The sequence below is a fragment of the Galeopterus variegatus genome, unplaced genomic scaffold (genome assembly GCF_000696425.1).
Source record: "Galeopterus variegatus unplaced genomic scaffold, G_variegatus-3.0.2 Scaffold1040, whole genome shotgun sequence".
NCBI classification, from domain to species: domain Eukaryota; kingdom Metazoa; phylum Chordata; class Mammalia; order Dermoptera; family Cynocephalidae; genus Galeopterus; species Galeopterus variegatus.
The window spans coordinates 112,154-121,759 of record NW_007727151.1 but is presented as its reverse complement, the minus strand read 5'-3'; the positions used below and the strand labels follow the sequence as shown (position 1 = coordinate 121,759).

Genomic DNA, 9,606 nt, shown 5'->3' with positions numbered 1-9,606 from the left:
TTGACTCCATTCTAATTTGCTTCAAATTCCTTTTCAAACATTAATTGCCTAAATTTCCCTGGTCAAGTGAAAAGAATAAGCATATGCAAATTTTCACCTTTGTCATGTGAATGGTTTATCGTGTTGGCCTATATTTCTTCCAGATGTGTTTCTGTTCAGGTTATGTATTCTAGCACGTTCCTTCATGAGCAGGTGAGGAGCAGAGTGTCTCACACTCTCTGTAGGATGAGTCACGACTGACGTATGTTGAGGACATGTTATGTGCTACACCCTCTACTGAGGTCTTTATAAACACATTCCACCTGATCTCCATACAGTCCTGGGGAGTTGGTAATGTTCATTTTATTCCTAATTTACAGGGAAATTGAGTAAGAGGAAAGCTGAGTAACTTGCTCAAGGTCATCATCTGGTAAGCAGATTCTAACCTGGTCTGTCCATTTACAAATCACTGCTTCTTCACTGCTATTCGCTATATCTTCTGGCTGATGAGGTTCTATACATGAGCCCCTCCCAATATAAGTTCTCAGTGTCCTTTAGCTGGTAGTTCCTACATGTGGCATTTCTAGGAAAGGGTGCTCTATTCCTGTCCCTGAAACAAGCCCTGGGTTACTTTTGGATCCAGACCTGTTTTGAGAAATTGTTACCATTGAGGAGGAGATAGCCTGCTAAGGAAAGAGCTCAAGCTTCAAGATCAGAGAGATCTGGCTTTCAGTTTTGGCCAAATAACTTAACCTCTCTGAACTTCAACTACTCAGTGCTGTATGTAACACAGAAAGAGCTAACAAGTTATTAGGGGTCTGTGAACTCTGGATTGTACGCAGGCTCTGTGCTTCTAGAGAGCTGACTTCTCTGGGGAGTGGGAAGTGAGAATACCTTGACTGTGTTTAGGAGAAGGACATAGCAGAGTTGATAAAAAGTGGGCAATAGCGATGCCACCCAACCTCTTGAGCAGACATCATCAATTGATCATGGCACTATTTTGTGATGAGTCTGGATTTAGTATCAGAATTGCTTTCAAGGGTTCCAAGCAGTTCACTGGAGATAGCACTGAAGAAGAAACCTATGTATCATCTCATGCACAGGTATTTAAAAAAGGAACTGCACATGGAGAGGAGTATAATGAGAAGGTAAAGGATTTAAAGAGAAAAGAAGTGAAGCTGTGAAAATTGAACGCTGCTTCTCATTTTGTTTTTCTATGATTTTTTATAATCCTTTTTATATAAATAAAAGTAGGTCTCATGGTAGGAGTGTCATCCTCAGTTGAAAACTAACGTTGGTGACTACTTTACATACATTATCACCTGTAAGCCTTAGAACAGCCCGGTAAGGTAAGATTAGTAGCTCCATGACCCAGTTGAGGAAACTGAGTCTCAAAAAAGTAAAGTAACTTGCCTGATATGACATAGCTTTTGAGTGGGATTTAGAACCTACGACCATATAGCACCAAATGCTGTCATCTTTTTACAGTACCATTCTGGGGCCATGCAACACTGAGTTCTAAGCCTTTTGCAGCTAACTCGGGCCCATCTTTTCTTCCATTGCAGTGGGAGAAGAGTCGGGAGTTAAGGCTAGAAAAATACCATATGCCCTATTAAGGAAAACAGTGGACCTGTTTGAGTTGCCTGCCTAGCCCACGCTGTCTGCTCTGAGAATGTTCCTCTCTACAGCTCCCACTGAAGATGTGAACTGTCATGTTTTGTTCACATGACCTCACCCCTTCATGGTCACAGTCAATTGAGCATTTGACTCATGAGCTAAGCCAGATTTTCTTTCCCAAAAATTTGTTTTAAGAGACAAGAAGGTTAGGTAGGCTTAGATTAAGATTGCCTGTGGGGGCCATGTGCATTGATGGACATAGAGAGAAAGGCGGGGTGCAGGAGTCTACAGAAGAATGGAGCAAAGTCACAGAAAGAAGCAGAGAGGAGATACTGAAGGCAGTGAGAGAGGAGCCTGCAAATATGGGACATTGTTTCTGATGACTCCCCAGTGCCTGGCTGTACTTCTTGCCTCATGAGAGTTCCCTGTTGTCTTGTGATAAATCTTTTTCTTAAATGAGATGGAATACATTTCTCTTTTGCACAACCAATGATCACTAATTAATATAAAGAGTTTAAATTTTTTCTTGGCAGAAATGAGCCAGTGGAAGTGTATAAAGCAAAGGAGAAACACACTTAGGTTTGTGTTTTAGAAAGATCTCTGGCTGCTGAAAGGGGTCAGGTGAGCAGATGAAAGGCTCTAGCATTGGTCTGGGCAATAGAAGATGAGAGCCTAGGTGCAGGCAGCAACACTGAGGGTGGGAGGGTCTGAGGGATACCTGGGAGATAGAATTGATAGGACTCAGTATTTGGGGTTATAGGGAGCCCAGGGCAGAAGGAGTTAAGGATAGTCTTCAGTTTCTAGCTTGATGAGTTGAAAGAATTGCAAAGTTGTTAACAGAGAAAGTGAAGACAAAATTACATTTTGGAAGAAAGCAAGCTCACTTTTAGACATGTGTTTGAGGAGGCTTTGGCAACACCCAGTGGGCACTGACACTTCATACCTGCAGGTGAAGGAATGGGTTAGAATAAAAATGCATATAGGTAGTATCCACATGACTGAATTTGAATTCAGAAAGAGTTTAGCATGAGAAGAAAAAAAGAAGGGTGAGACAACAGAAACATAGGGAACGCTAACATTGAAGGACCCCAGGAGGGACCCAAGCCAGCCAAGGAATCTGAGAAGAAATGGACAGAGGGGTAGAAGGAGAGCCAGGAGAGAGTGAATCATAGATGTTAAGGGAGGAGAGTTTTAAGCAGATGGGAATGACCATATAGATCAAATTGCGCACTGAGGTTAAATAAGATGGAAGCTGAAAGTAGTTCATAGTATCTGAAATATGAGCCATTGTTGTCTTTAAAGAGAGCAGTTTCATCAAAACGGAGGCAGTGATAATAAGTTGAGGTCATCTTGGGTAAGCAGTGACTGGTTGGTAAGGAAGAAGACAAAGAAAGAGGCAGCTACACTCTCTGAAAGTTTGGATGTGACAAAAGGAGACATCTGGACAGAAGCTTAAGGTTGAAGAGAGACACAGTAGGCTGATTGCAAACTTGACCCTGATTCTTCATCCCTCCCTGAATCCACACAGCCTTTGCAATGTGACTTTGCAGCTCCTACTATCAGGATGTAGAGTCTATTTCCTTGTCCCTGGGCTGGCCTTGTGACTTACTTTTGCCAATAAAATAAGGCAGAAGTGACATTGTGCCAGTTCAAGAGGCCCTGCATATTTCTGTTTTTTCTCTCTCTGTCTCGAAATCCTGCTCAGCCACCATGAGAACAAGTCTGAGCTAACTTGCTGGATGATAAGCGATCAGTGGCCTAGTCACCCACCTTGCCATAATTAATAACTTGTTAATTGCTAGGCATGTGAGTGAGACCACCCTTGGCCAGCCTGCCCCAGCCACCCCGCCAGCTGACAGCATCCGCAGGAGGGGATACAGTCAGTATTTTAGGCCCAGCTGAATTCAGCCAAGCCTGGCCAGATTAATAGAATTGCCCAGATGATTCATCAACTTGTGAGTAATCAAAATGCTTACTGTTTTAAGCTACTCTTTTGGGGTGCTTTATTGTATATCAATAGCTAGCTGATTCAAGAGATTGTTGGAAGGTTTTCATTACTTTGCGTTGGCATAGGGGAGATTTGAGCATATCTGCAAGTGTGGAAAAATGGCAGTTTTAAGATACAAAGAGAGAATAAGTGACGGGAGAAGGAGATGTAACCAAAAGTTCAGGTGGAAGATTAGCCTGGGAAAAAGCAGAGGGTTTCCTTTGCTTTTGAGATGAGAGAAGGAAGTAGGGATGTGAGTAGGTTGTTGAGGACTGAAATTCAGAGCATCACTGGGGCTTAGGCCCCAGACTGTGAACTAGGTGGTCGTTTCTCTAGCTGTGTCTCTGGACATGCTCACATTTAACATCCAACCAAAAATTAACGCCCAACGCTCATGCATTTCCACATCTGTCAAAGCTAAAAGGGGCATCTGAGACAGACCTCCTTTTGTTTTCACTGGAGTGTGTCAAATGCCGCAGTGACAGCAAAGGAATAATCTTCAGTTTATGTATAATGAGGTCTGAAATTTCAGTCTCCACACATTGATCGTGAATCTAATTTCACTAGATAAACTGACAGCAGAGTCTCAAGTACTTAAATTTTTGGAAAAAAGTCAACACAACCCCCCACATCTATGTTTCTTTTTCTATCACTTTTATTGTTCAGTAGTTTTGTCTGTATGCACTCATTTCCAATTTTGTCTGGATTCCTTATGAGCCAAATTATTCCTAAATCCTAGACATAGACTCCCCTATTCCTAAAAATATGAGTTAGTGGAAAGACAACTGGTTTGGGAGGCAGAAAAACTGAGTTCTACTCTTGACTCTGCCAACTAACAAAATTATCTAAGCTAAGTCACTTAACATCAGTTTCCTTATATTTATTCCTCAATTACATATTGAGCATTTACCATGTGCCAGGCACTATCCTAAGTGCCCAGGCTATGTCAGGGGAAAAAAAACAACAACAACAAAGACTCCTACTCTCAGAGAGCTTACAATCTAGAGGAGTCAGACAGTGAAAAACCAATGCAGTAGACAGGATAATTATATCATGATTGATGGTGCAAAGTGTTATGGAAAAAAACTAAAACTAAAGTGGGGATGGGGTCAGAAGAGACCCCTGAGGAGGTGACTGGAAGGAGGTGAAGGAGTTGGTATGTGGGTATCTGGAGGAAGAATGTTCCTGGTAAATTTCCTAAGAGAGTTTCCTTAGTTATTCATTTCCTCCGTACTCCGCTTACGCTCGTTGACTTCAGAGAAGATTTATAATATGTACAACTTTTAGGCCACTCTTCCATACATTCCTTTGAACAGCTGGTAAATGATCAACTGTTCTTCTCAAGCTGGCCTCATGGGCACTAGGTGCAAGCACCTGTTGCTTGTACTTACTTTCAGGGACTCTGTGGTGTTATTGGAAAGGTCAGATTTGTATTACGCCAAACATCACATAGGTATTTCCTATGCACCTTCCTACTCTGCACAAGGCAGCTGAAGCTGGCAAATGTGTTTTTAAAGACACATGGCTCTTGATAAGGTAACTACCATTTCTGAATACTTCTTACATGCCAGCTGCTTTATATTCTTTATTTTCCCTGATGCCCACAACACTCCTACCTCCCTCTGAGGTTAGCATTTTTCCAACTTTGCAGATAAGAAAACAGAAATTCAGAGAGTTTAGGAAACTTATCTGTAAACACATAGCTAGTGACTTTGATTATTTGTATATCTGTGTACACTTAAATGTTGGGCCATATGATATTTCTTAATCAAATAAGTAATTATATAATTTGGAGAAATGCTGTTATTATTATCATTGTAAGGAACTTGGAATAAAGAAGCCATTAATGGAGTAGACTGATTTGGAAGAGATTTCTTGAAAGAAATGAATTGAACAAAGCTTGAATAGATATAGCATTTTTTTTTTTTTTGTCTTTTGTCTTTTTCCGTGTCCGGCAACGGATTGCAACCCTCAGTGTTGCCCCCGTACTGGACTGGGGACCAGCAACGGGATTGCAACCCTCGGTGTTGCTCCCACGCCTCGCTCAGCCAGTGAGCGGGAACCGGTCTGTATGTGGGATCCGAACCCTCGGGCGGGAGCGCCGCCGCGCTTCCCAAGCAGCGCACTTATCCAGTGCGCCACCGGGCCGGCCCCTAGATATAGCATTTTGATGACAGAATAAAGAACTGGGAGGCATAAGTTAAAGATTCTTGCAAAGTAGAGCATAAAGGTGGGAGTGAGTAGCCGATGAATGCAGTCCTCTCAATGATAACTGTTCAGTGTTGTGGAGACAACTAATCCAGGCAATTGGTAAGAGAGAGGGTGCTTTTCAAATACCTATAGTGGAAAAGAGAGGGTATATGACATTGGCAAAAACACGCCACCTCAAACACAAAAATTGACTAAGAGCTATTCTGGAAAAAGATTGCTGGTTGAGGCCAATTCCGTGAGCCCTGCTGCCAGAATTATTCTGGTTCATCAATACAAATTGAGCTGGAGGAACCTTTGACATCCCCCTCTCTCTGCCTGCAGGTTGGCTGCCTCCAATCCGGAGGTCGTCACTCATCAAGAGGGGATAATCCCAGGGACAGCAGGATCTGCTTCATCACTTGGATTTAGGAGCAAGAAACCCATCAGGCAACTAAACAGTAACAATGACCCTCCATTAAACACACTGAGAGAAGAGCAGTTTGATGAGGAGTTTGTACAAGAAGAGTCCAGGAGCACTCGCTGACAGTGCCTACAGAGACGCAGACCACTGTGAGCTCTGCCCATTAAACTGCAGCAAAAATACCTTCCTTCTCCGTACAGACACTGGATGTGGGTACAGTATCGGTTCAGACAAATGCATGGAATTAGAGTGAAAAGAATTTGGACTGTGGAGTCAGATAGACCTGGGTTTGAATTGAGTTCTGCCACTTCTTTGTAGTATGCTTTGGCCAGATTTAAAACTCTATAAGCCTCAGTTTTCTTGTCTGCAAAATGGAACTAATACCTATGCAGGGGCTTTTAAGAGGATCAAATGCAACAGTGTTTGAAAAAGCACAAGCTAGGTAATTCCCTTTACGGAAAAAGAGTGAGATGTGGGGCCAGTAAAGGAGCTAATACAATGAAAGCTGTTCTTAAAATTATCCTTGATCCCAGGCACTGAACCTCAGAACGTATGCTTATTTCTTTAGCTCAGATACCGGGGGAGGAGTGGGGGTGAGACGGTTGGGGAGCGGAGGGAGGGAGAGAGAGAGAGAGAGGGAAAGGCAGGGAGCCAGATTTTGGCTCTTACACAAGAAAATTCAGTCTAAATAATTTTCATACAATGTTGCTCTCCTTCAAACACTGGGGTCATAGGCATTATGCCAAAGAAGTCAGCAGCCTGGCAGATATTTTAAACTGAGTCTGAGACTGAACGACAGGCCATTTGTACCATATGCCACTGACACATTAATCTAGGCAAGGATGCTGGGCACCTGGGGAAATCCATGCTGAAATGCCATTTAGACGGGGCACACCAACTCCAGTGGCAGAAGTTCATCAAAGCAAACAGTGAGGGCGGCCAAGAGGGTAGAAGTGGAAAGGAGTGAAGGGGAGGTGCGACGTCCAAGGCTTGATAGATTTTCTGAGTTTCAGACACTTCATTGTGCTTCTAGGAAGGCTGCAGTTTTAGCAAGATGTCAAAACTGGGTATTAAGAGGCTGGATAAATGAGTATCTGCTACTTTTGCACCCATTATGCCACATGGCCACCAACCCCATGACTCTTCTATCCATTGGCACATACAGGGTGATGTTCCAGTTCATCAGAATGACCTCCTTTATCCCTGCAGTTCATTGTACAAAGCCCAAGCAAGTGGGCTGCTGAGTGACTCTAGTAGATGCCTCGGTGTCAGACTTTCTAGGATCCAATTTGGTGGGAGCACTCTGGGCCTTTGGTCTCCGTCTCCCCTTCGCCTGGCCCTGTTTCTTGGTTACTGTGAGCAGTAATGAGCTTCTCCACCCCAGCATGAGGACAGGCTCACAGCCAGCACATGAAAAGAGATGAGCTTGTGTGGGGCAAACTACTCCATTTCATGGGCAGATCACACATCTGTTTTTTTCCTTCTTCTGTGATGCAACTATACTAATGATTTTTTAAAGCAGGAATAAGGCAGGACTATGGCTTTCTGGAAAAAATAGTCACACAGCAGGAAGACTGCAGCAGACATCATCAAAGGAGCTCAGAATGAAATGCCTACCCACTCTTGTCATAGGACCAAATGATTTTCCAGGTGCAAAAGGATCATTCTAACTTAGTGCATCTTAATAAACAAATAGAATCACTGCCTTAATTATTTTCCTCCAGGCAAAAGAGGCTTTAAAAAAATCAGCTCTTCCTGTTAATGTTATTTATTTTTCATAGTTGGGAGAATCTGAAAGATCATAAAAATAGGATTAGGCTACCAAAGAATGTGAGTGTTTCCCAAGGTTTGTTATGATAAGTAGCTGAGTAGTTCAGAGTTGTTGAGTGTGGGCTCTGGAATCAGCTCTTGGTTTGCATCCAGAGCTCTGCCCCTTACCCTCTAATGACCATGGACAATTTACTCAACACCCCCCCCCCACACACACCCCTTCTCTGTATTTTCATCTGTAAACTTGTGCAGAATAACCCCACCTGCCAGGTCGTGAAGAAAATTAAGAGAAGATTTTTGTGTGGCAAGGAGCACACTTTGTGGCATGTTGTCAGGGCACCTATGTTAAAATGATAGGCCTGGTCTTGGAAACCACATGTCGCTTTATTTTTCAATTGAGAGACATTATTTCTATGTATTCTTAGCAAAGACTAAATCGGTGTTTAAATCAGAAAATCACAGGCATTTTCTGAGCACTTCCCACTAGACCCACTGGGCTGTGTTATGCATTATGAAAGATTTGTAAGAAGTAGAAGAGTTGTTTTTGTTTTTGCTCACGAGTAGCTTCAAGTCAGCTGTGCCGAACAGTAGCAACACCTTTAGTCCAAGAGCTGATGTCCATTAACCTCACGTCTTTGCTCTCCACAGCCAGAAAACATTCTAAATGAGATCCAAACACTCTACCGCAGTAGTGTCTTAACTGATCTCCCCACATCCATCCTTGACCCCTTACAGCCAATTCACAGAGCAGCAGAGAGCTCTATATAATGTGAAATACACTATATCATATTTCCAATATCCGTTGATGGCTTCCTCTCTCATATCTCATTAATGAGATCCGAAGTCCTCACTCTGCCTCCAAAGCCCTCCATGGTTTGGGCCCAGCTCGCTTCCCAATCACCTCTCTTACCACCCTCTCCTTTGCTCACTCCCCTCCAGCCACACTAGCCACCCTAGCCTCCTCAAACACACCAAGCATGCTGCTGCTTCAGAACCTTGGGACTTGCTACTTTCTGCTCTGGAACGTTCTTGTCCTGTGTGCCCATATGGCTTGCTCCTTTATTTCATTTAGGTTTCTGCTCAACTGTCATATTATCAGAGAAAGTTTATTTGATCGTGCTTTTAAAATAGTCACCCAACCCTGCTATTCTCTGTCTCTTTGCTCTGTTTTTTTTTCCCCCCACAGGGCCTTCCTTTGAGAGGGAGTTGATATTGTTGTGTCCACACCTACTCACTACCCCTGTCACCATGGCCATGCCCTTCATGAGTCCATTGCACAAGTACTGGAATGGCAACGGAGAGAGGCTCATTGACATCCAGAAGACAAGTCATCCTGTCTACCTGGTTGTTGATACTCTATTGATTCACTATGGTGAGTGCTCATATGAGACAAAAATCCTTACCCTTCATGCCTGCCCTCCTAGGTCTATCCATATGTCTCATCCCCAAATTTTCTTATACAGAAAGCCTATAAAAATGGATATTATCAATCTGGTCATCATTGTGGGCCGTTTAGAATGTGTCTCAGTTTTCTGCCAAGGGATAGAAGAGAGCAGCTCCACCCACCAGTTTCTATCCTTCCTAGTCGAGGGGTGCCCCAAAGGGTGTTAATTACCTCGAATGTCTAGGTTTGTGTATGTGT

General features: G+C 43.2%; 1 protein-coding gene across 1 annotated transcript in view; it reads left to right on the top strand.

The window, feature by feature from the left end:
• Nucleotides 1-9,333: 9,333 nt before the first annotated feature.
• BARHL2 (BarH-like homeobox 2) overlaps nt 9,334-9,606 on the top strand; it is a 59,903-nt gene continuing 59,630 nt past the window's right edge. Inside the window, exon 1 of the mRNA XM_008574404.1 lies at nt 9,334-9,336. The gene's annotated coding sequence lies outside the window, so the exon portion shown is untranslated. The remainder of the gene's footprint in view (nt 9,337-9,606) is intronic.